Below are 26000 nucleotides of genomic sequence, written 5' to 3'. Positions count from 1 at the left end.
AGCTTTAGGGGTGTTGATAGACTCGAACTACTCCGCCTGTGTTTGGATCATCGTTCTGAATCCGATCCGGAAGTATTCTTTGACGTGATTTTCTCAGCTTTTTGCTCAAAATATTGCTTTTTTTATGAAACTGTTTTATCAACTGTGTTGATTTTATGAAACTGTGTCAAGTGTTGATAACAAAGGAATGCATGAAGCTTGAATAAAACAGTTTTTTTGTTTTGTTTTGTTTTGTTTTGTTTTGTTTTTGTCTAAAAGCAGAGGTTCTGTACCTCATAATATGTACCTAAATATTCTGTGGCAATGAAACATTTGTGAAAATGATCAAACATGCTGGTGCTGGAACTAACGCTGGTGGGGAAAGAGTTAATATTGGCCAAATAACATTTATTTTAAAATGTCCACTTAATCTTTAAGATTTGCTACTTCTTTACAATAGAAATGCTTCAGTTCAGCCACTGTCATTTCTGGAAGAAGAACATGTGGATATCAAAAACATGCAGAGCGAGGGTTTAAACTTTTATTTTGGAATCGCGATTAATCGCTCATGTATTTATTTATTGAATCACAGCCTTTGTGTTTTCACAATAACACTATGCTATTTTTTTTTTTTTTTAATGGCTTTAATATATCGAGCAGCCTTAGAAAATGGCCTAACAATGCGGTCCATTGATTCTTGTCCATGGAATACACCACTTGTGGTATTTTGCTGGTTAATCGACACGTGTAAATTGCAATTGAGGATTTATTTATTTTTAATCGGGCACATGAATTTATTCGAGGAACCATGTCAGCCCTAATCACCATGTAATGAAGATCACTTCAGTTCAGTTGCGTCATGCTGATTTACGAGACAGCTTTTAACGAGAAAATGTCACGTTTTAATATCGTGATATCTCATCACACCCCTAATGGTTTATAGTTTGAAACATTTGTATCTTTCTTACACACACCTATTGTTATGCTTCAGAAGGCATTGATTCATCCAATGGGGTCGCATGGATTACCGTCACACACCCATTCACTTCTATAGACTCGCGTCAGGGCTGGCTTGAGGATTAATGATGAGAGAATTCATCTATCCCTTAGAAGTCTTGTTAGGCGGATCATTAGGTTCATAACAACTCTGATCCTCAGATGAGGAGAGACACAGAGATTCATCAGGACACTGGTCTGCCGCTGTGTGTGTGTGTTTAGTGTGCAGTTTCCATCCAGAGGAAATGAAATATTGTGTTGAAAAACGTTATTTGTTTTCCTCTTCAAGCTCTTTGCCAACTAATTAAACTGTCTGAATATTTGAAACTATTAGAGGTTTTCTGTCAGTGAGCTGTTGGTGTCTCTATTAATAATGGCTGTGATTATATGGTGCAAAGTTTAGTGTCACACAGGCCACGGACCTATAAAAATAGGTGGATTGAAAACATGATACTGTAACCGTTGAACCGCTAGCATACAGTGATTAACGTAAGAAACATTAGCAAATGTAGATGTATTCACATCTGGCACAACTTTTAATTTACGGTAAGTGTTTTTTCAGTGCAGTTACATGGATAATATTACTGAATATTAATTGTCGGTCACACTTTAGGGTTCAATTCTCACTATTAACTAACTATTAACTATTATTTTTTTCTCAATAAACTCATAATTACTGCTTATTAATAGTTAGTAAGGTAGTAGGATGTAAGGAGAGAAGGTAAGGGATGTAGAATATGATCATGCAGAATGAAGCATTAAAATGTGCTTTATAAGTACTAATAAACAGCCATAATCATGTTACCGTGTGTGAGATCCTATCCATTTTTTTAAGCACAATATAATTTATTTTTTGTGAAATTTGACTGTTCTTGTCAGATTCGGTTAGATAAAACCGAGTAAATGTGATGCTTTTCTAGATAATAAAGTGACAACGAGATGTCGTGGAATCCACAAGCGCAACAGTGAGTCGGGGTGGAGCGGTGCATAAGAGTGTGATTGTCTTCAGGCTGTTATGTGGCATGTGGGAATCTCAGCAATGATGTTGTGTTTGTCAGTCCTATAAAGACTGTGAAATATGCTTCCTAATTGGACTGGTCCTCTAACCACTAAGTGCTTAATGTTGTGCTCTGCTATGTGCAGCGCTGCAGATTCTAAAGTGTGTGTGTGTGTGTGCGTGTGTATGTGTGTGTGCTGCGTGGCTGTCTCTCTCTGTGTGTGTGTGTGTGTGTGTGTGTGCGTGCGTGTCTGTGTGTGTACGTCTGTCTGTCTGTGTGTGTGTGTATGTGTGTGTGCGTGCGTGGCTGTCTCTCTGTGTGTGTGTGTGTGTGTCTGTGTGTGTGCGTGCGTGCTTGCGTGCGTGTCTGTGTGTGTGTGTGTGTGTTTGTGTGTGTGTGTGCGTGTGTATGTGTGTGTGCGTGCGTGCGTGGCTGTCTCTCTCTCTGTGTGTGTGTGTGTGTGTGTGTGTGTGCGTGCGTGTCTGTGTGTGTACGTCTGTCTGTCTGTCTGTGTGTGTGTGTATGTGTGTGTGCGTGCGTGGCTGTCTCTCTCTGTGTGTGTGTGCGTGCGTGCTTGCGTGCGTGTCTGTGTGTGTCCGTGCATGCGTGCGTGTCTGTGTGTGTACGTCTGTCTGTCTGTGTGTGTGTGTGTGTGTGTCCGTGCATGCGTGCGTGTCTGTGTGTGTACGTCTGTCTGTCTGTCTGTGTGTGTGTGTGTGTGTGCAGCGCGCGCGCGTGTCTGTGTGTGTGTGAAGATCACTCACATGTATGTGTCTCGGTCAGTGTGTGCTGTAGTGGCTAGGTGGCGCTGTGTCTCTGAGTAAGATGAACAGTTGTTCCCGCTGCCGTCAGCCATTTCAACATGTCATATCTAACTGGGGTTTTCACATCTCCAGTGAAGGCCAACATGAAATCTATCTATCTATCTATCTATCTATCTATCTATCTATCTATCTATCTATCTATCTATCTATCTATCTATCTATCTATCTATCTATCTATCTATCTATCTATCTATCTATCTATCTATCTATCTATCTATCTATCTATCTATCTTGATTTGCTGAATGGGATTTGTGTGTATATGTGTTTATGTAAGTCTCAAATTGGCATATTTTTCTCTGCAGCATGGCTTTTGTCTGATGTTTGGGTGTTCTGTATATCTGAGACGTATTAAAGGACGTTCACACTGAAAGAGATTTGAGTAGAGTAGGAATACCCGCTAGAACCCAACCGCACAACGACGTCCAGTGATTTAATCACAGCTTTAGAGTTTCATATTGCTGGCTAAGTTACTTACATAAACTTTAATGAAATCAGTGAGCTGGGTTTCCTGCGCACGTCATACATCATACAAGAAGCTCTCAAGTTTGGTCAATTATGAGGTTCCAATATTAGTGGAGATGTTGCAATAGACCAATGGCAGGTCTCTCTTCCAAATGAACAAATGCTCTGTATCTTTTAGTGTTTTTCAGCTGTCACCCCTCTGTGTATTGGGGTGTGTACTCAGGACCACAGTAACAGGTTTGATTGGAAAGCATGTTGCCCCCGGCAACCAATCGGTCACTTGCACCACATAGGCTGTTACTATGGCAACCTAAGGGGGCAGGAGGTGTAAATGGGATGATTTGGTCCATCGAGTGAGTGCAACAGTGTGTGTGAGTGAGTTTGGGGGAAGATGGAGAAAATGAACCAGTTACACTGAGAAAAAATCCAACCTATCTATCTATCTATCTATCTATCTATCTATCTATCTATCTATCTATCTATCTATCTATCTATCTATCTATCTATCTATCTATCTATCTATCTATCTATCTATCTATCTATCTGTCTGTCTGTCTGTCTGTCTGTCTGTCTGTCTGTCTGTCTGTCTGTCTGTCTGTCTGTCTGTAGTCACAGAATATGTAGCTCTCTCTGTAATACACAACGTAGGGATTTCACTATAGCGTTGTTTATTTGCATGCGAAGTCTGCTTTGTTTTATCACCCGATGCACTGAAGGAATTATGCAAATCATGTAACGGCACAAACGGACAAAAATTAGTGCTGAATGCTGTTTGCACACTGCAGTTCCCTATCTTACAGACCGGGTTTGAGTTATAGAGGTTATAGAGGACGCTGCAGACCACCACAGGCACCTCAGTCTGCTCTTTAACATGCTGGAAGTACACTCAGCTGCACGCGCTACACACACACGCACGCACGCACGCACGCACGCACACACACACACACACACACACACACACACACACACACACACACACACACACACACACACACACACACACACACACACAGTTATTAGCTCGTCTATCACTTCATCATCATTTGATGTATGACTCCAGCCATGATTGGTAGGAAATGCAAATTTGTATATTGCTAAAAAAAAAAAATTTTGCCAAGCAAAGAGTTAAATTAGCATATAAAAAGGCGTGTTTGCTCTGACATGATAATGACTTAATTTAAATACTCACGGCAGCAGATAGTGCCGACTGGATTGTGAGTGGTGAGTGAATGGAAAAATTATTTTGCTCTGAAATTCTACACTTAAAACTGTTTAGTGAATTCACCCCACAGTATTTGTGTTTGAAAGAGAGCAGAGAGACATACTGTAAAAAGAGGGATGAGAAAAATGAGATCGCTTGTGTGTGTGTATATTGGCTGCGTTTGACGCCAGCTGTCCCAGTGTGTCCAAAAAGCAGGTTTTCTGCAGATTACCTCTCTGAGCCAGTTCTGTCTGCTTACTGGAATGAGATTAACAGCTGTGTGTGTGTGTGTGTGTGTGTGTGTGTGTGTGTGTGTGTGTGTGTGTGTGTGTGTGTGTGTGTGTGTGTGTGTGTGTGTGTGTGTGTGAAAGAGAGTGAAAAAAAGAAGAGATTTGGAAACTCAGCTAAGTACGTTTATGTTAAATTCCGTGTGTGTGTTTTTGCTTTCCCCCCCCCCCCCCCCCCCCCATTACTGGTCCTCCTCACTTCCTGCATGTGCGCTCACTTGGGTAACCCTGGAGACAGGCTCATCTATGCTGCACTGTAACCATGACAACCGCATCCAGGGCATGACAATGTCTCGTGCACTCAGATTGTCAAGTCTGGACACCAGAACAGACACACAGGGGCATTACACTAAAACAAAACCCCGGGACTGAAACGCAACCATCTATAGACACACCTGACATAACAATATCTCACCACGTCTTCCTTTCTGCCACTTCTGCTGCTCTGAGCTTGTAGTCTCCTGTGATACGGCTCGAGTCAGAATGTGGCATAAATACAGGTATTGTAGGAGAAATAATCAAACATTTATGAGCGATGGATGAAGGGGGGCGGCTGGAATGAGTGAAGGAGAGGGATATCTGGGGAAAAGCAGGAATCTAGGTCACAGATGCTGTGATGAAACACACAGACGGCTCCAGCACATCGCTCCCCTCGTTCATTTCATTAAGCAGACGCAGTCAATGATGCAATATTGATCAATGGACTAACAGAAAAATATCAAATGATTCACTTAAGTTATGAAAACTGATTTTTTTTTTTTTTCTGTGAGCTCCAATGGTATTGTTAGTAGTACTCTGACCGGCACATTTTTACGATGTAAAAGTCTGCGTTCTGTCTGGTTGTCTTTGAATGCATCCAGTGTGAGAGGATCTTGCATGTAAGAGATGTTGCATGTCAAAGTAGTTCTGCGCTGACTCTAGAACTTGCAACAATATGATTTGTGTATATATATATATATATATATATCAATCCTTTATTTATAGAGCACATTTAAGACACAACCGAGGTTGACCAAAGTGCTTTACAAAGAATAAAAGACACGTTTAAACATGCATGTATAAATACAAACAAAAATAAGTAATCAATCAAAGTAAAAATAAATATAAATAGCGGAGGGTAGCTATATATTGTTAAAAGCCAAAGAGAATAAATAAGTCTTAAGCTGAGTTTTAAAAGTGCAGATAGATATATATACAGTGCTGTGCAAAAGTCTTAGGAACAAAAAAAGGGTTTTAAGTCAGTTATTTATATATTTTGCTGTTGTGTGTCAGTACAGTAGGAAATATCAGTTTTTACATTTCCAAACATTCCTTTTGCCATTAATTGTAATAATCCAGTGAGATTTGTGTTTGCACAAGGAGTCGCATCCGGTATGGTCCACACGGAGATCTGATCTCACCATCTTCGAGTCTGTCAGTGATTTCATGAAGAAACTAAATCCAGAAGAACTGCGGCCACGTCTTGAAGAAACCCACCAGCAAAGCTACAGTACTGTAAGGTTTAGGCACTACTGTAAACCGAGGATGCTTTCAAATATAATATCATAAGTGGATTTGATTTATCAATTAACTTCTATTAACTAAATCAAATCAATATTTGGTGTGACCACCCTTTGTGTTTAAAACCGCTTTTGTCCAGGTACACTTGCACAGTTTTTCAGGGAGCTTTTGCTGGTCGGTTTCTTCAGGAGTCTTGGAGACGCTGCTGCAGTTCTGTCTCGGTTTCTTCATGTAATCACAGACAGACTCAGTGATGTTGAGATCAGATCACACCGGCTGTTGTTAGACTCCTTGTGCATGCAAACATCTCACTGGATTATTACAATTAATGGCAAAATTAACATTTAGGATTTGATATTTCCTACTGACACACTACAGCAAAATATATAAACAACTGGCTTAAAACCCTTTTTTGTGTGAAAATACTTACGTGCCCAAGACTTTTGCTTTCACACAGTAATGTGTGGATAGAGTGTATATGGAATTGATGTACTGGTCAGGGGTCATGATTACTGTTGATGCCATGAATTTGCTTTATTGCATTTAAATTAACATGTTAAATGTATTTATCTCTCTCTCGACTGCAGGTTTTTCAGCTGTAAATTCCCTTTCTCCCCTCCCTCATTCCTTTAACTTTTCTTCTGTTTGATTTTCTGATTTCTCTCTCTCTCTCTCTCTCTCTCTCTCTCTCTCTCTCTCTCTCTCTCTCTCTCTCTCTCTCTCTCTCTCTCTCTCTCTCTCTCTCTCTCTCTCTCTCTCTCTCTCTCTCTCTCTCTCTCTCTCTCTCTCTCTCTCTCTCTCTCTCTCTCTCTCTCTCTCTCTCTCTCTCTCTCTCTCTCTCTCTCTCTCTCTCTCTCTCTCTCTCTCTCTCTCTCTCTCTCTCTCTCTCTCTCTCTCTCTCTCTCTCTCTCTCTCTCTCGCCTTCTAAAATATTCAAAAACATGAATATTCTCTTTCTAGCTCTGAGTCAAACCTTTCCCCCACACATTCCTTGGTGAGATCAGATGCCTATGTAGGCAGCATTTTAAAGCATTTCTTACCTTAAATGTGTTTCCAAAAGTTTAGGATACAATACATTTTTGGGTAAAATGTTTCTTTCTGTTCAAAAACGTAGTTCTTTCTCTTTGTTTCTCAGCTCTATACAAAAACATACAAAGGTTTGGGGTCTGTAGGGTTTTTTTAAGTTTTTGAAACAAGTCTCGTATTCTCACCAAGGCTGCATTTATTTGATCAAAAATACAGTAAAATCAGTAATTTTGTGAAATATTATTACAATTTAATTTGACTGTTTTCTATTTGAATATATTGTAAAATGTAATTTATTCCTGTGATGCAAAGCTGAATTTTCAGCATCATTACTCCAGTCTTCAGTGTCACATGATCCTTCAGAAATCCCTCAAGAAACATTTATTATTATTGTCAATGTTGAAAACAGTCGTGCTGCTTCATAATTTAGTGGAAACCGTGATATTTTGTTTTTTTCAGGATTCTTTGATGAAGAGAAAGTTCAAACGGACAGCATTTATTTGTAATAGAAATCTTTTGTAAAATTATAAATGTCTTTACTGTTATGTTTGATCAATTTAAAGCATCTTTGATCAAAATAATCATGCTGACCCCAAACGTTTGACCAGTAGTGTAAATATACCAGCACAGCAGGACTGTGTGTTTGTGTAGCTCGTGTGTCAAGCGCGTTTGACGTGAGGTTTGCTGCTGTGTTTGCAGGTGTTACACAGGTCGCTTTGTTTTCTGCTTTGATCGCGTCTATCTCAGATCATTTCGACTCACACTTCACACAAGAAGTTTATTTTAGTGGTTCAAAAGAAATATTGGCCTGAACTGCTTTTGATAGTTTATCTCATGATGAAACACAAATTAAGAAAAATTCCTGGCATAACAAATGAAACCAATGTGTGAATATGGCTTGTTTATTTCTAATCCATTCAATGAGTGGATTCAGCATAAATAAAGTCTTTCGCTGAGGATTATCAAAAAATATTATAAGGGTTCAGCTTTTTGTCATGCCTAATGCTGCTTTCCTGTGCCATTAAATGTTATCTTATACTGTAAATACAAGTCAGAAGTTGCACATATATTGCGACCCTTCATATCTGAGTTGGGCACTTCAGATATCATTTTATACCTACAATTGATGTGTGACTCGATGCTCCAACATGCTGAGCAAGAGGACAGTTTCAATAGTGAATGGTGCTAATTATTCATTCTTTTAAAATATAAACCAGTGGCCAAAAGTGATATCCATTTTTTTTGTAATGACCCCAAGTTCAATTAAACCATCAAAATATGAGGAAAATATTGTATCTATTTTAAATATGAGGGAAGAACAAGTCACTAAACTTGTGGCTATTTTTGGCAAGGAAACGACAAACAACAACAGCTATAGGTTTTAATTTTACTATGTAAAAAAAAAAAAATGCAAAAGGCTCACAGGAAAAAGCATACATTGACAACAACATAATCAGTTATAAATATTTGGCTCTCTTCTTTTTGCATGTTCATAATAAAAAATTAAATAAAAAAAATCCACATAATTTAACATGCTTCATTGCGTTTTCACAAATACAAAAATTGACTCAAAGCATAAATACAAAGTCTTCAACAATTTTTTTAAAATAATATTTGAATAGAGGGTGAATATGTCAGTTTCCGGCCGGAAAGGCCACAGCTGTTGCAGTTTCAGTTATAATAATTTTTTGTTTATTTATACTAAATAAAAATTCCCTTATTGTCAGCAAGTTGAGTTAGTTTCCTGTTTTTCTCTCCCAAAAAAGCTCTTGAATGTGACATTGTGTAATTTCGACTATAAGTGGGAAGTAGATTCTTCTGACAAGCTTGTGAAGGCAGCATAAAAACACACCAATCTGTGGTAAAATCACTGTAACACACGACCACTATATTGCTTTATTGCTATATTAGGTCCAGATAAACTTGTTCCTGAAATCGTTTAAAAGTTATCATGAAGATTAGGCATCATATAGACGTCCATGTTAAACAGGCTCGCTCTGAATTAGGGCTGATTTTAGATTTGCGCACTCGCATTAGCAGATATTAGCACAGGATTAGTAAACATCAGATTAGTCTAATGCACTCTAATCTATATTGTATCAGCCTCTGTTTTTGTTTTATTATGTGTTTCTGTTTCTACAGATGAAACATTTGCAGGTCAGGGCAAAAGTCTGAGACCACATAGAAATTATGCTTTTTTCAAACCTGGAATTAAACAGAAATGTTTAGGATTTTGAACAAAAAAAATTAAAACAAGAAGTTTTGATATAATTCATTTTTATAGCGCTTCACAATATTAAAAGGAAAGTAACAGAATTAATGATGCAAACGGATGATGCATCAAATATGAGACCAATTCAAATTGATAATATTGCCGGATATTTGGGCGTGATACGAGGCCTGTTCACACCAAGGGCAATAACTATAGCAATAATGATAAAGATAGCCTAAATTTATTCTTAAAATCATTCTAAATATAGAAGAATAGCATAGTCCACATCACAACTACACTCTAAAAAATGCTGGGTTGTTTCAACCCAATTTTGGGTAAAATATGGACAAACCCAAATGTTTGGTTAAAAATGTAATGTAAAAATTTAATCCAACGGCTGGGTTTGTCCATATTTTACCCAAAATTGGGTTGAAACAACCCAGCATTTTTTAGAGTGTATACAATAACGGCAGAGAGAAACAATATCGTTGGAATTACTTTCAGAAGTTTTTTTTTTCCTAGCTGATGAATGATAAAAACATTGACAGCCAATCAGAATCCTTCTATAAAGAGCTCAAGCATTTCAATTGGCAGACAATATAACTGCAGCGCGTGCTTAATAAACAGAAGGATATTGTACGTTGGTGTGGATGCTAATTGATATAACTGATTGAGTGGTGTGAGAATAATGCTCTTATCATTAATACAAGTAAAACTGAGGAGATTGTATTCGGGTCAACGGCAGAAATAACGCCTGTTTTCTAAAAAATGCTGGGTTGTTTCAACCCAATTTTGGGTCAAATATGGACAAACCCAGCCGTTGGGTTACATTCTTACATTACATTTTTAACCCAAAATTGGGTTGAAACAACCCAGCATTTTTTAGAGTGTAACAAGAAAATCAGATTGGTTAAGACTTATAAATATTTGGGAGTGAGGTTTTTTATCAATTAAAAATCTGCTCAAAGATAGTAGGGCAGTCGCTTGAGAAGCTTTATGACTCAGCCTATTACAACAACATTAGGCTGGCTAACAATATAGCCTCTAATCCTATCATATCCTGCATAAAGAGTTCGAACTACTACCGTCAAAGCGGAGGTGTAGAGTTCCCAAATTTAACAAAGTGAAGCTGAAACACTCTTTTGTGCACCAGGCAATCCTAGCGCTGAACAAAAACACATAATCGGAGATCAAGAGTATTGAGATACCACCAGTGTGGTAGATGTACAAATGTTGTATTGAATGTATAACTGTGCGGTTTGAGTGAATGTCAATGAAGAATGAATGTTAAATGTTGTTGTAAACATGGATACTGTTATGCAAGAAAAATTTAAATAAAGTATAACAGTAAAGTAAGTAAAGTAATAGAGTTATTGTTATAGTTATCGTTTTTTTTTCATTCCATTGAAGCAACAATACAACAAAATTGGGGACAAATTCTCACAATTGACTAGTTGCATATTAGCTTGCATTTTACTCGCATTCTGTTTATAACTTATAAAGCACATATTAATGCCTTATTCTGGAACATGAGCAAAAGAGACACAAGCCGATCTGAAACTAATATTCCTTTTTCATTTTACTCAAATTGTTATGCTAATGAAATTAATTAAAACACAATGGGAAATGTAAGCATTTTTCACTGATGGCCTCAGATTTAATGCATATCTCTCTCTCTCTCTCTCTCTCTCTCTCTCTCTCTCTCTCTCTCTCTCTCTCTCTCTCTCTCTCTGTGCAGTTAATCCATTTGTATGTTTTCAATTACACATCAAATGGATGTCGAGGTTACTGTAGCGTAGCCTAAGCCTCTGCCCGTAGCGTAGACACACGGCCTGACTGTGACCTAAATATCTGCACAACATCACTACACCAGCAGAAATCATCACGCTAAAAGAAATGGGTCACATTTCAGCCCATCATCACTCGATTAGATTTGACCAGCGGTGTGATTTACTCACGGAGGATGTCATGCCTTTCATACCACATCACAGGTCATTTTTAATACTCAAAATATCAAGCGTTTAGTCTGAAAATGTATGTTTTGGTGCGTAGAGTGTTATATCAATATAATATTAAGACAAATTACAGTCGATCAATGAAATTGTGCCTCATTGCGTAGTGAAAGCAGCCTTTGTTAGGAGATAGTTGATTCATTGATTAACTCTAAATGAGATTTCTCTCTCACTCTCTCGGTCTGTAATTTACAATGCCTTCAGGGTGAATGATGTGTGTAGAGTGAAATATATCTGTCTGTATTTCAGCGTCACTTTGGAGAGCTAGTATTTCAGAGCTGAACGTTTCGCCCTTGGGCGGCAGGGCATGCAGGCCATTATGGATTGAGCAGGACTATACATCACTCATAATCATACATTATAGTGGTGGATAGATATTTTATGTTGGGAAGATGAATGGATGCTATATCCAATAGTCCGTAAATGTTATTGAGTTTTTCAGGACACGCACCATTAACTTATTATTCCACTTTCCATCTCCTTCATTCATATCTTTTTAAGATATCTGACCATTTCAAAAGAGCAGATCCGTAATATGGCCACTGCTATTCTGATTTTTCTGTTTTTGATTCTCTTGTGATTTAATATTTGTATCTTGTTTTATGAAAAACAGCAGATTCATAAAGGTGAAGTGTGCGATTTTAGAATAGAATTGCATAATTGTTTTCAGAAGGTTTTCCTGAACACCAAAAAGGGTCTTTGAATTGTAGTCTTGCATATTATCTGAATTTAAAAAAGAATAAATCCGTTTGTCTGAAGAAAAAAGAATAAAAGGAAAATAAACAAATTTTATTTCAGCTAGTTGCAAGGAAAAAAAAAAACCTACAGCAACAGGCTTATATTTTACAATGCAAAACAAATGCACGGAAAAACAAAAAGCTCACAGGGATCAGAACATAATCAGTTATTCATATTCCATTGGTCATCTAGTTTTTGCATGCATTCATCATTTCTCTATGACAGCCTTGCTAGAAATGATGTCCGCTCAAAATTGTGTTATCACGAATAAAACAATTCATTCCAAGCACAACTACACAATATGCTTATAAAATCTTCAAAAAAAATTAAATAATATTTAAATAAAGGGTGATAATGTCTATTTTCCTAGCTGGACATCACTTTTGACCACTACTCTATGGATAAATTAATAATGTGCAGTCTTGTCCACAATAACCATGCAAATATATCTACCACGCTATAAATTATATAGAAAAGTCTGTGCTGGCTGACACATTTCTGCCTCTGCACAGTATATAACGTGTTACACCCACAAATGCAAACATACATGCTGTCACCCTGGGCCCCTCGTGTCACCCTCTGTTGGCCCTTCTGTCTGAGACTGGGTATTTAAATGAAATAACATCCACAAGAATAGCCAAACACGCACACACATGCACACAAAGGAAATCACATCCAGGCTGAGGCCAGAGGGGCCGGTGACAGGGTGTGGACAGTGTGTGTGAGATGCCTGTTGCCCCTGTGGACAGTAGTCAGATCCATTACTTTATATTATTTCTGTAAGGGAGCCGTGGAACCTTTCATATGCACTTTTGGCCTCTAAACTCACAACGGACATTAATGATACTCTGCCAATACACTCATGTTCGTTAACCCTGTTTAAACCAGCCTAAAGTGGTTCATGCTGGATTAGTTGGTGAGTAAGATGGTCAAAAAACAACAGAATAACATTTTTATTTACAGAAACCAGTCGCACTTGGCCAGCAGTTTTTGAGATTTCAGGATTTTCTCATTCAAATAGATAGGACTTGGTCTTGGATGCCGAAATAGCTGACGTTGTAAATATGGCCATTGAGTGAACAGACTTTCCTTAAAAGGGACTTGGGCTAAAATGCATATTAGTATCTTAAAGGTGCATATTAGTACCTAAAGTGTAACTAGTCTATTAGTACCTAAAGTGTAACTATTAGTACCTAAAGTGTAACTATTAGTACCTAAAGTGTAACTATTAGTACCTAAAGTGTAACTATTAGTACATAAATGGAACACGTTTAGGACTTTCGCACTGGAGGAACTTTTTCATAGTTCCTAGGACTATTGGCGGAAGTACCCGTTTTTGGCGTTTACTCCAGAAACTAAAAGTCTACGCCAATGGAAAACAGTGATAGATGGGACCTCTCAACCTTTAAGAGAAAAACCAATGCAACTTTGACCAAGCGAAACATGATTATGTATTTCTGCTCAGCTAGCGACACTGGACATCAACCACACGGCATACGCTAATAACTTTTTCATATACTGTCTACTTTCTTTGTATAGCAGTTCTATCTAATGACGTATTAGACAGGACTGTTAAACAGATTGTAATCTATGAAGACCGAGAATGGTAGTGCTGTGATCTCAGGCGTTCTCAGCACCGTCAAAATAAAAGTCACGACAACAATCACTTCAGAGTTCCTACTGGCGGTGCGAATGTAACCAGGAAACCACCTGTTTTTGAGGGACCACCCTGGTGACTAGTTCCAATAACTAAGTCCCTATAACTAAAAGCCCCTATTAGTAACTTTTGAAAGGGTGCTGGCCCAGTGACAGCTTTTGTACCTTTTTTTCTGTAGCAACACTCTAACACTGACTGCACTGGACGGGACAGTTGTCTCTTCATCAACAGCTTGAGGCTGTCCACACTTGATGCGACCACGCGACCGCTGCAAATCCATTTGTTTATCGTGTCAGAAGTACATCACAATTAGAACAGAGCATCAGTTTATTGTTGAGCCGCATCTGGACATCATCACTGATTATAATGGATTTATTTGCTTTTGTCGTGTGGCATCTCTCCTCTTCTCATCTTCCTAGTTGGAACAGTGTAGTAAAACGCCACTTGAAGTTCGAACTTTAAAACTCGTTTGTAAACCTAAAACTCAGATTTTTCAAAATCCAGATGTTTGACATAAGGATCTGTATTAAAGCGTTTGTTCACCCAAAAATGAAAATTCTGTCATTAATTACTCGCCCTCATGTCATTTCAAAACCGTTAGACTTTCGTTCATCTTCGGAACACAAATGAAGATATTTCTGATGAAATCTAAGAGCTTTCTGTCCCTCCATTGACAGTTACACAACTGACACTTTCAAGACCCAGAACGGTAGTAAAGACAACATCATTAAAGCAATCCGAAGATGAACAGAAGTCTTATGGGTTTGCAATGACATGTAAAAATTAGCATTTTAGTGTGAGCTATCCCTTTTAAAGGAGAACTTGGCAACTTTTTTAACGTAATTAAACGGTCTAGAAATCATTTGTATGGTTAAACAACCTGTTCTGGTGATATTGGTGACTTTCCCCGCTCCCCAGACGGAAAAACAACCTTGCAACTTGGGGACTACCGTCCCGGCAAGATAGAAATTGGAAGTCTCATGAGAAACGAGAACGAGCGAGAAACAATAAATGCTTTATGGTTGATAAAAGAATACAAAATGTACATGTCAATGTTCTATGATAATGTGTATGATGTATTACCACCTCGGTAGACATAGTTCTACCAGAAAGACTCGGGAGATAAATTTATATAACAGCGTATATTTATTAACAGCCCAGCAAGCATGAATTTATAAAGTTCTTTGGCGTAGGCCCCGTCCTTAGAGAGCAATGCGAGGGTAGCGGAATCTGCATATCCTGCCTGAAGACGAAGGCAGGGGCGCAGCCGACCCCCCTGGAGGTTAAGGAAGCCCAGGTGAAAAAGACGTAGTATTAAATGTATTAAAAATATATTTGAAATGCAAATAGTATGTTTATAATACATTTGTATTTCCAACATGCTTATTTAAAGTGCATTTAAAATACATTGAATTGCATTTTAATATATTTATAAAAAATATACTAGTAGTACATTGGTAATAAATATATATTTAAGTATACTTTTAATAAATATGCTAATTAAAAGCATACTTTAAATATATTTCTAAACAGTATACTAATAGTACATTGGTAATAAATATATATTTAAGTATACTTTTAATAAATATGCTAATTAAAAACATACTTTAAATATATTTCTAAACAGTATACTAATAGTACATTGGTAATAAATATATATTTAAGTATACTTTTAATAAATATGCTAATTACAATCATACTTTAAATATATTTCTAAACAGTATACTAATAGTACATTGGTAAAAAATATATATTTAAGTATACTTTTAATAAATATGCTAATTCAAAACATACTTTAAATATATTTATAAACAGTATACTAGTAGTACATTGGTAATAAATATATATTTAATTATACTTTTAATAAATATGCTAATCACAAGCATACTTTAAATATATTTATAAACAGTATACTAATAGTACATTGGTAATAAATATATATTTAAGTATACTTTTAATAAATATGCTAATTACAAGCATACTTTAAATATATTTCTAAACAGTATACTAGTAGTACATTGGTAATAAATATATATTTAATTATACTTTTAATAAATATGCTAATTACAAGCATACTTTAAATATATTTATAAACAGTATACTAGTAGTACATTGGTAATAAATATATATTTAATTATACTTTTAATAAATATGCTAATTACAAGCATACTTTAAATATATTTATAAACAGTATACTAGTAGTACATTGGTAATAAATATATATTTAATTATACTTTTAATAAATATGCTAATTACAAGCATACTTTAAATATATTTCTTAAAAGTGTACTAGAAGTATTTGGTAATAAATATATGCTTAGTTACACTTTTAAGAAATATGCTAAATGCAACCATACTTTTAGTGAAGTTTTAGTGTATTTAAAGAAAACATGCATATGTTGCTCTTACTTAAAGTAGCCTACATTTTATGTGTACTTTGTGTAAGAACAGCAAAATGATTAAGCTTTTAGTGTGTTTAAAATGTATGTACTTTATAAACACTTAGGCCTACTGCAATATAGTTTAATTATTTATGTTTTTATCATTTTAATATATATAAAAAAATAGATTTACAATATATACCAACTTATAATGTATTAGAAACATTTGTCAACTATTATTAGCATTGCAATAAGCTTAAAATTATTATTTTTTCACTTTTACTTGTTTGTTGTAAAAGGCTACTTAAGGCTGTTGTCTATTACATGATATTTTGTACTACTGAAATTCCCACAATAATTTCAGCATCATATTTTTTGAAATGCATCATAGATACATTTTCCAAAGAAATGTTAATTTCCAAAAAGGTGTTGTTCTTGTTTAAATTTGAACAATGCGCATAACACACGTGACTAGTCCTGATTGGTTCCAGAGGCGTTGAACGGCTGTGATTGGTTCTTATGATAATGCGCTCGCATGCATCTCACTCAGATCTTCAGTTGCTGCGTGCGGTCCTTGAATGTGATTAGATTTAGACGTTTAAATTTAAACTGTTAAAATATTTATAGCGATCGTGTTTCTTTAGAGGACTTGGAGGAAAGTAACCACGCGATTGATATGGATTGGGTGATGTTTTTTGCGATTCACTTTTTGAAACGTGAACAGATCTGGTGAATCGTTCATCGGAGGGATATGAATGTCAGTTTTTCTATCGAAGATTAACGAAAGTCTTAAATGGTTTGGAACTACTTAAGGGTGAGTGATCATGACACCATTTCGTATTTTTGGCACAAAGTGTAACATCACGTCTTTTTCAGTTCAGTTACATTCAATTTGCCCAATCAGAGCCAAGATTTTCAAGTCAAAGTCGAAGCAGACTCGAAGAGATGAAGATACTGCCTCAGAGGTTACTGGTAAGTTTTAGTTGCTGTTTGCATAAATAACTATCTCACTGTTTAGTGGTTTTCCTAGGTGGAAAGGTCTGCTATACATTTGCTAATATGACTTGCACGTGGAAAACTGACTTTAACCGCTGTAACATGATGCTGACACTGAATTCTAGCAACTTCTGCACTGTCAAAGTCTAAAGTCTTTGATGAATCTGTTTAAAATCTATGTGGAGACATTTATCTGTCTTAAAACAACTATAAAACATTGTCCAATGCATCTTCAAAAAAATGAATTAGTTATTATAATATGTACATCATTATATTAATATAATTTTTATTTGCTGAAGCTGTGTATTTATTTCTGATTTCCTGAAGAATTTGGCTTCATTGTTATGATGTAAATTATCTTTAAAAAGTTTGAAAAAACATGTTATGAATATAGTTACCTTTGTCTTGAGCTGACCAGCCAATTATGGTAGTGTGTGTTGATTGGTGTTTATATTTGTTCAAGCTTGACAACCTTATTGCCTTTTTGATTACTTTCTAATATATATTTCTAATTACAAATAAGTACAAAGATTAAATTGTTAAAAGGGATGCTTATAAGAGAGCGTATCTAAACTGCCGAGTCTGTGAAGGGTTTTGATTATATTACCCACCAAGTACATTGTACTCAGCATACTGTCATTCTTAAAAACAAAACAAATCATTCTTCATAATTTGCCTGCCTTATATATTTGTGTGTATGTAAATATATATTTATAAATCTCTTTTTTTTATTTGTTGTTTTTCAGACTAGCTGCTATAGAAGAAAAACTGAGTGCAGAGACAAGCGAAGAAGAGAGTAGTAAGTAGTGATGGACTTTTGATCGGCTGGTGACCGGAATTGGCAGATTTTCACGTGATCGGCCATGACCTCGGGCGCCGTATGATTAACATCGCACAACATCAGCAATCAGACATGCACACGGACCGCACATGTAGGAAACCTCGTGAATTACGGCAGTTTCACACCGCAAGCGTGAGCAGCGGGTTTTATTTTTTGTGTGTGAATGCTCTCATTGATTGACATTCACGCCCGAAAAAATACGCGGAGCAGGAGTGCGTTAAAGTGAAAACACACTTTTGATGGACAAAATAAATATGATTTCACACAAAAAATGCCCAAAATGGACAGAATGTGCATGTCTAGTGTGTTTAACAAGAACTGGAGTAGGCTAGAAAATGAACACAAAAATATTTGTAGAAAATGTACCCATTTAAACTTTAAACAATTCAGTTTGGGTAAAAGTATATGGTGTTTTATTTAATAAAATAAAAAAATTAATAAAAAAAAATGAAGAGTTCAGATGCAATTTAAGCCTCTAAGTGCCATCTGAAATTTTCTTCTAGAATGATCATTTTTATCAAGCTTGAATATTTAAGTTCAGTAATTTATCTTAAATGGCAATGAAAATTACCTATTTGTCATTTAAGTGAAATTACTGAACTTAAATATATGAACTTGATAAAAATGATAATTTTAGAAGAAAATTTAATCGGAATCGGCTAAAATCGGTATCGGCAGGTCAAACTCAGTGAAAAATCGGAATCGGCCTATACAATTGTAATCGGTGCATCTCTAGTAGTAAGTATGGTTTAATCTCATATCACCTCAGTTATGGAGATTTTTGAATCCGTACTATTGAATGGTGATTCGGTCATGACGTATGTGTTTCTGTACATCACTTTTTTTTGCTCTCGAAGTCAAAGGGGGCTGACTAAAACAAATAATAATGCTAAAAATAAAGATTAGCATTTGTTATACATTATAATTATTATACTTGTCTGTTTTTTTTTTTTGCTGTGATACAGTGTCATAACATGTAGACCTCACTGTTGTTCAGCAAGACTTAATGTTTGTTCTATTTGATGTAGATATTTTATTAACTCCTTTTTTGCATTATATTAACATTTCATATTGAATGTCCATCCATCCATCCATCTTCTTCCGCTTATCCGGGGCCGGGTCGCGGGGGCAGCAGTCTAAGCAGAGATGCCCAGACTTCCCTTTCCCTAGCCACTTCCTCTAGCTCTTCCGGGGGGACACCGAGGCGTTCCCAGGCCAGCCGAGAGACATAGTCTCTCCAGCGTGTCCTAGGTCTTCCCCGTGGTCTCCTCCCGGTGGGACGTGCCTGGAACACCTTCCAGGGAAGGCGTCCAGGAGGCATCCGGAACAGATGCCCGAGCCACCTCAGCTGACCCCTCTCGATGTGGAGGAGCAGCGGCTCTACTCTGAGCTCCTCCCGAGTGACCGAGCTCCTCACCCTATCTCTAAGGGATCGCCCAGCCACCCTGCGGAGAAAGCTCATTTCGGCCGCCTGTATCCGGGATCTTGTCCTTTCGGTCATGACCCAAAGCTCATGACCATAGGTGAGAGTAGGAACGTAGATTGACCGGTAAATCGAGAGCTTCGCCTTGCGGCTCAGCTCCTTCTTCACCACGACAGACCGGTACATCGACCGCATTACTGCTGAAGCTGCACCGATCCGTCTGTCAATCTCCCGTTCCATCCTTCCCTCACTCGTGAACAAGACCCCAAGATACTTGAACTCCTCCACTTGAGGCAGGAACTCTCCACCAACCTGAAGTAGGCAAGCCACCTTTTTCCGACTGAGGACCATGGCCTCGGATTTGGAGGTGCTGATTCTCATCCCAGCCGCTTCACACTCGGCTGCAAACCGTCCCAGTGCATGCTGAAGGTCCTGGTCTGATGGGGCCAACACGACAACATCATCTGCAAAGAGCAGAGACGAAATCGTGTTGTTCCCAAACCAGACAGCCTCCGGCCCCTGGCTGCGCCTAGAAATTCTGTCCATAAAAATTATGAACAGAACCGGCGACAAAGGGCAGCCCTGCCGGAGTCCAACATGCACCGGGAAGAAGTCTGACTTACTGCCGGCAATGCGAACCAAGCTCCTGCTTCGATCGTACAGGGACCGGACAGCCCTTAGCAAAGGACCCCGGACCCCATACTCCCGGAGCACCCTCCACAGGCCGCCACGAGGGACACAGTCGAATGCCTTCTCCAAATCCACAAAGCACATGTGGATTGGTTGGGCAAACTCCCATGAACCCTCCAGCACCCTGTAGAGGGTATAGAGCTGGTCCAGTGTTCCACGGCCCGGACGAAAACCGCACTGTTCCTCCTGAATCCGAGGTTCTACTATCGGCCGTATTCTCCTCTCCAGTACCCTGGCATAGACTTTCCCGGGGAGGCTGAGAAGTGTGATCCCCCTGTAGTTGGAACACACCCTCCGGTCCCCCTTCTTAAAAAGAGGGACCACCACCCCGGTCTGCCATCCCAGAGGCACTGTCCCCGACTGCCACGCGATGCCGCAGAGGCGTGTCAGCCAAGACAGCCCCGCAACATCCAGAGACTTGAGGTACTCAGGGCGGATCTCATCCACCCCCGGTGCCTTGCCACCGAGGAGTTTTTTGACTACCCCGGTGACTTCAGCTTGGGTGATGGACGAGTCCACCTCTGAGACCTCAGCCTCTGCTTCCTCCATGGAAGACGTGACAGCAGGATTGAGGAGATCCTCGAAGTATTCCTTCCACCGTCCGACAACATCCCCAGTCGAGGTCAACAGCTGCCCACCTCCACTGTAAACAGCGTTGGTGGGGCACTGCTTCCCTCTCCTGAGTCGCCGGACGGTTTGCCAGAATCTCTTCGAGGCCAGCCGATAGTCCTTTTCCATGGCCTCACCGAACTCCTCCCAGGCCCGAGTTTTTGCCTCCACAACCACCCGGGCTGCAGTTCGCTTGGCCTGCCGGTACCCGTCAGCTGCCTCAGGAGTCCCACAAGCCAACCAGGCCAGATAGGACTCCTTCTTCAGCTTGACGGCATCCCTTACTTCCGGTGTCCACCACCGGGTTCGGGGATTGCCGCCTCGACAGGCACCGGAGACCTTACGGCCACAGCTCCGAGCGGCCGCTTCGACAATGGAGGTGGAGAACATGGTCCACTCGGACTCAATATCTCCAGCCTCCCTCGGGATCCGGTCGAAGCTCCGCCGGAGGTGGGAGTTGAAGATCTCTCTGACAGGAGACTCGGCCAAACGTTCCCAGCAGACCCTTACAGTACGCTTGGGTCTGCCAAGTCTGTCCAGCTTCCTCTTCCGCCATCGGATCCAACTCACCACCAGGTGGTGATCAGTTGACAGCTCCGCCCCTCTCTTTACCCGAGTGTCCAAGACATACGGCCGCAGGTCAGATGAAACGACCACAAAGTCGATCATCGACCTACGGCCTAGGGTGTCCTGGTGCCACGTGTACTGATGGACACCCTTATGCTTGAACATGGTGTTCGTTATGGACAAACTGTGACTAGCACAGAAGTCCAATAACTGAACACCGCTCGGGTTCAGATCAGGGGGGCCGTTCATCCCAATCACGCCCCTCCAGGTAACACTGTCGTTGCCCACGTGGGCGTTGAAGTCCCCCAGTAGAACGACGGAGTCCCCAGTCGGAGCACTTTCCAGCACCCCTCCCAGAGACTCCAAGAAGGCCGGGTACTCTGCACTGCCGTTTGGCCCGTAGGCACACACAACAGTGAGAGACCTATCCCCAACCCGTAGGCGCAGGGAAACGACCCTCTCGTTCACCGGGGTAAACTCCAACACATGGGGGCTGAGCTGGGGGGCTATAAGCAAACCCACACCAGCCCGCCGCCTCTCACCATGGGCAACTCCAGAGTGGTGAAGAGTCCATCCTCTCTCAAGGAGTGTGGTTCCAGAGCCTAAGCCGTGCGTAGAGGTGATTCCAACTATCTCTAGTTGGAACCTCTCAACCTCACGCACGATCTCAGGCTCCTTCCCCACCAGCGAGGTGACGTTCCACGTCCCTAGAGCTAGTTTCCGTGTCCAGGGGTCGGGTTGTCGAGGCCCCCGCCTTCGACTGCCGCCCGATCCTCTAAGCACCGGCCCCTTACGGCCCCTCCTGCAGGTGGTGAGCCCACGGGAAGGCGGCCCCACGTCGCTCCTTCGGGCTGAGCCCGGCCGGACCCCCATATTGAATGTCTTCTGTTAAAATACGAACTAAGCATTACATGCCATATAAAAAAATCGTGGTTACGACTGTTCCCTGAGAGCAGGGAATGAGACAGTGTATCGATGACGCTTTGGGGACCGTGTTCCATGTGAACCGGTGTCTAAAAAGCTATAAAATCACGGCAAACGAATTTGTGCTATTAGTGCGACCCAGAAGTATAAAAGGGGCGCCTAGATACGCAGTGCAAGTTCCCTTTCGAAAGGGAACAGTGACTTTTTTAACAGATGTTAATTTTGCTTTAATATTTAAAAAAATAATAATAATATTTTTCCCTTTTCATAGATACTGTGATCAAACAGTTTCCGACCACGACAGTGTCTGAGGTGCGAGCACTGATCAGAAGAAAATGCAACAATGAGGCAAACTCCAAGACCAATCACTTCAATTCGCTTGAAGGATGAAGGACTGTTTGCAGCTATTGTATTTCACTTTGTTTGACTTTGTTGAACTTCTTCCTTTAAGTTGATTTTTTTTTTGTTCTGTTTAATACTTCTGCAGATCAATGCATTTTATGTTAATGTATTTTGTTTAATTTTCATATGTTGCTGTACTAATGTAGTGCATTAAAGTTTACTATCTTTCAAAGAGTGTTTGTGTGTGTTTTATACAAATATTGTTTTTACTGTGTTTAACTGAATTATAATTTTTAACTGTATTTTTAATACATTAAAATATATTTTTTTCATACTGAATGGTTTTGTTCAAAAATATATTTTTAATATACTAATAGTGGGTCTTATAGTGTTCTACTAATACATTATTAATAACCTGATATTATATTTAAAATATACTGGGAACACATTAATATTATGTTAAAAATATATTTAAGTTGTATTTCGAAAGTACATTTAAAATGTATTAAAAATACAATTTAAAGAAGTGCTATTAAATTACACTAAATGTACTTAAAATAGTTCCATTTTAACACAATTAAGTATATTAAAAGATATTACTATTACATTAAAATTGAACTTAAATACATATAAAAGTACATTTAGTATACTTGAAGTTGTTCCAAAATAACACATTTAATACATAATTAATACAATACACTTAAAATACATTAAGTATATCAAAATAAGCACACTTTAAATATATTTCCTTTTCACCTGGGAGGGACCATCCTGGTGGTGGTGGGGAGGATGAAGGGAAAGGTACCATCTTGGTGGTGGTTGGGGAGGATGGAGGTACTTGGCAGCGTCAGCATCTGCGAACTCAGACGAATGTAAGTACCGATCTTTTATACTGTGAGTGTTAGCACATGATTGGTTAGAAGAGAAGTAATACGTGGCGCGCTGATTGAGTCTTCCTGGCAGAACCTACGCTAAAGCTGTCATATCCACACGATAAAGTTGGCTTGCTCCGATAATAACAAATGCACATGAGCAGCGGTTGAAAGGGGGAGGAGGCGCCGCAAGTGAGTTTTTACGACAGTGTTGTGAAATATACGCCCCACAGCTGTAGGGGGAGCTCGTGGGGAAAACATGCGACAACAAAACTGAAAATCAGTGAAGAAATGAAGAAACACTTGCTGAGTTCTGCTTTAAGATTTCTGATCTGATCTGTACATTGCATAGCATTCATTGAATTTGAATGGTAATGTTGCAATTTACATTTGTTTACATTTACATTGAACATTTTCTAAAGTGATGTTTTCGAATTAGTGCCGGAGGCCTGGGCTCAACTGTTAAACTGTCAACATGAGGTTTGAGTCCACATGAGACTAAGAGTGTAAAGTTGTTCATTTACTTGAATTTATTTCTTTATATGTCATCTCCTGAGCATAAAAGCTGTTATTGTCTAAAGTTGACAGGACCAAGTACAGTAGGAATATCCCACATCTGACTTTGATGCAGTATTTGCCTTGGGTTTCTTATAATGACACAAATAATGAAAGTCAAGCGTCTGGATTCTGATGTGCAGTACACACGCACGCACGCACGCACACACACACACACACACACACACACACACACACACACAGAAACAGTACTCGCTCGCATACCAGGAAGCTGAAATTGTGACCTCTGAACTAGTCCAGCTATTCATCATGGGTTGGCCTCGTCTCAGATCGGATGGGTCCGCCAGCTGCGAAACATACGCACACACAGGCATCTGTGACCCATCTGCACACAGCGAGTCTTGGGGGCCGTTTATCAAATGCTGGAGACACTGAGACTAACTTTCATACTCGCACACACCCCAACTCTCTCTCGTTCTCTTTGTCTGCTTGTATATTTTACAGGGTTACATTGCAACAGCGTTTAAAACAAATTAATAATCAGTAAACAGACATTGAAATTTCAGTTTTAATGTTTACATGTAGTCATTTAGCAGATGCTTTTACCCAAAGTAAGTGACTTACAAATGAGGAAAGCTCAAGCAATTTATCATAAATTGTTATTGTTGAAATGTAGTTTTTTTTTTTTTTACTTCCTATCCCGAAACCAAATGTTCCTATACTGTAAATCCTCCTAGAGCTTTCAGCCACATCCAACAGCCTAAGCACAGACGTCAGCCTATTCGGACTTACTTGCAATATCTTTTCTAACTGATTGGACTTATAGCTCATCAAATATCCCCAAATGTTCACTTTTACTCAGCATTTTCACTTGTATTTACAAGATCTTTACATGACAATTCTGTTCAGTATATTAGATTAGTATCTAATCTATTGAAGAGGACCTCCTGAATTCATATGTCAATTTCACTTATGCTGGATTCTACATGCTGTCATCACATAATCATCATTATTTTTTACTATTTAAAATGTAAAGTTTACATTTAAAATCTCCCAGTCAATTTCATTGTTAGAATGTTCAACAGTTATTCAAAAGTGTAACTAACTATAAAGACATCATATTATTTGCTTGAACTGCACAGATGGTGTCATGCTATACGTGCTGATTGACGAAACACAAGATGTGCACTAAGTGTCATGATAATCGCTGTAATGCAACTTTTACTTTCCATTTTCTCGGAACAAAATCAGCTTCCCTAACATTATGCTCGAAATGCAAATCTAGTTTCGTTATGCTTTAGGTCTGTGTACGGTCAGTAGTATCATGCAAGGAAATGGGCCTGATTTTGCATAATGTGTCCTAAGCTATCAGGATATTTAACCACACTAAATTTGCATATTTCTTGTAGCTTGTGTAATAGTTTTAATTTCCTTTAAATGCTTTCTTCGCACCTTAATAAATAGCTAATTTTACTCTATCTTACACTTGAATTGATCTTTTTAGCAGTTAACATTAGTCTCGTGTTGATGTCGTGAGCCTCGAGCGTTGATATGTTGGTGTGGTTCAGTGATTCGGGGAATGAAACGCTTAACATCTCATCACTTCAGCAGTTTAGACGGCAGAGAGAAGCAGTTGTCTTTCTCATGCACTTGTGTTTTTAATGTAAGCCTGTGGATGTTGTTGTAATGTTCTGGATTGCTCTCCTGAGTGGAATTATAATTCTCAGTTTCAGAATTTTTCAAATGAAGTCATATCATTCTGGTCCAGAGTTAAGTTGAATCCAACCAAATTCAGCAAACCCTTGCAGAAACAAAACCTTCCCACAGATGGAAAAGCTTTTTGGTCCGGCTTAAATCCAGGTTGTGTTTGGAGTGGCTAAAAGGACAAAGATCTTCCACGGGTCACGAGGAAAGAAACCCTGCTCTTGTTTGCTTAATCAAGTGTA

The 26000-nt window shown here is 38.9% G+C and overlaps 2 long non-coding RNA genes across 2 annotated transcripts in view; both read left to right on the top strand.

Annotated features, from left to right (window-relative positions):
* Positions 1-26000, top strand: part of LOC307010704 — a 75775-nt gene that overhangs the window by 7814 nt on the left and 41961 nt on the right. The window lies entirely within an intron of this gene.
* On the top strand, positions 16519-22744 carry LOC307010079. The gene is made up of 3 exons (XR_013800152.1): positions 16519-17246; positions 18017-18069; positions 22596-22744. It is a non-coding gene; the product is annotated as an uncharacterized lncRNA (long non-coding RNA).

Source organism: Phoxinus phoxinus (assembly GCF_949152265.1).
Source record: "Phoxinus phoxinus genome assembly, chromosome: 14".
NCBI lineage: Eukaryota > Metazoa > Chordata > Actinopteri > Cypriniformes > Leuciscidae > Phoxinus > Phoxinus phoxinus.
The sequence above is the reverse complement of the archived record's forward strand: the minus strand, read 5'-3'. Positions and strand labels throughout refer to the sequence as shown.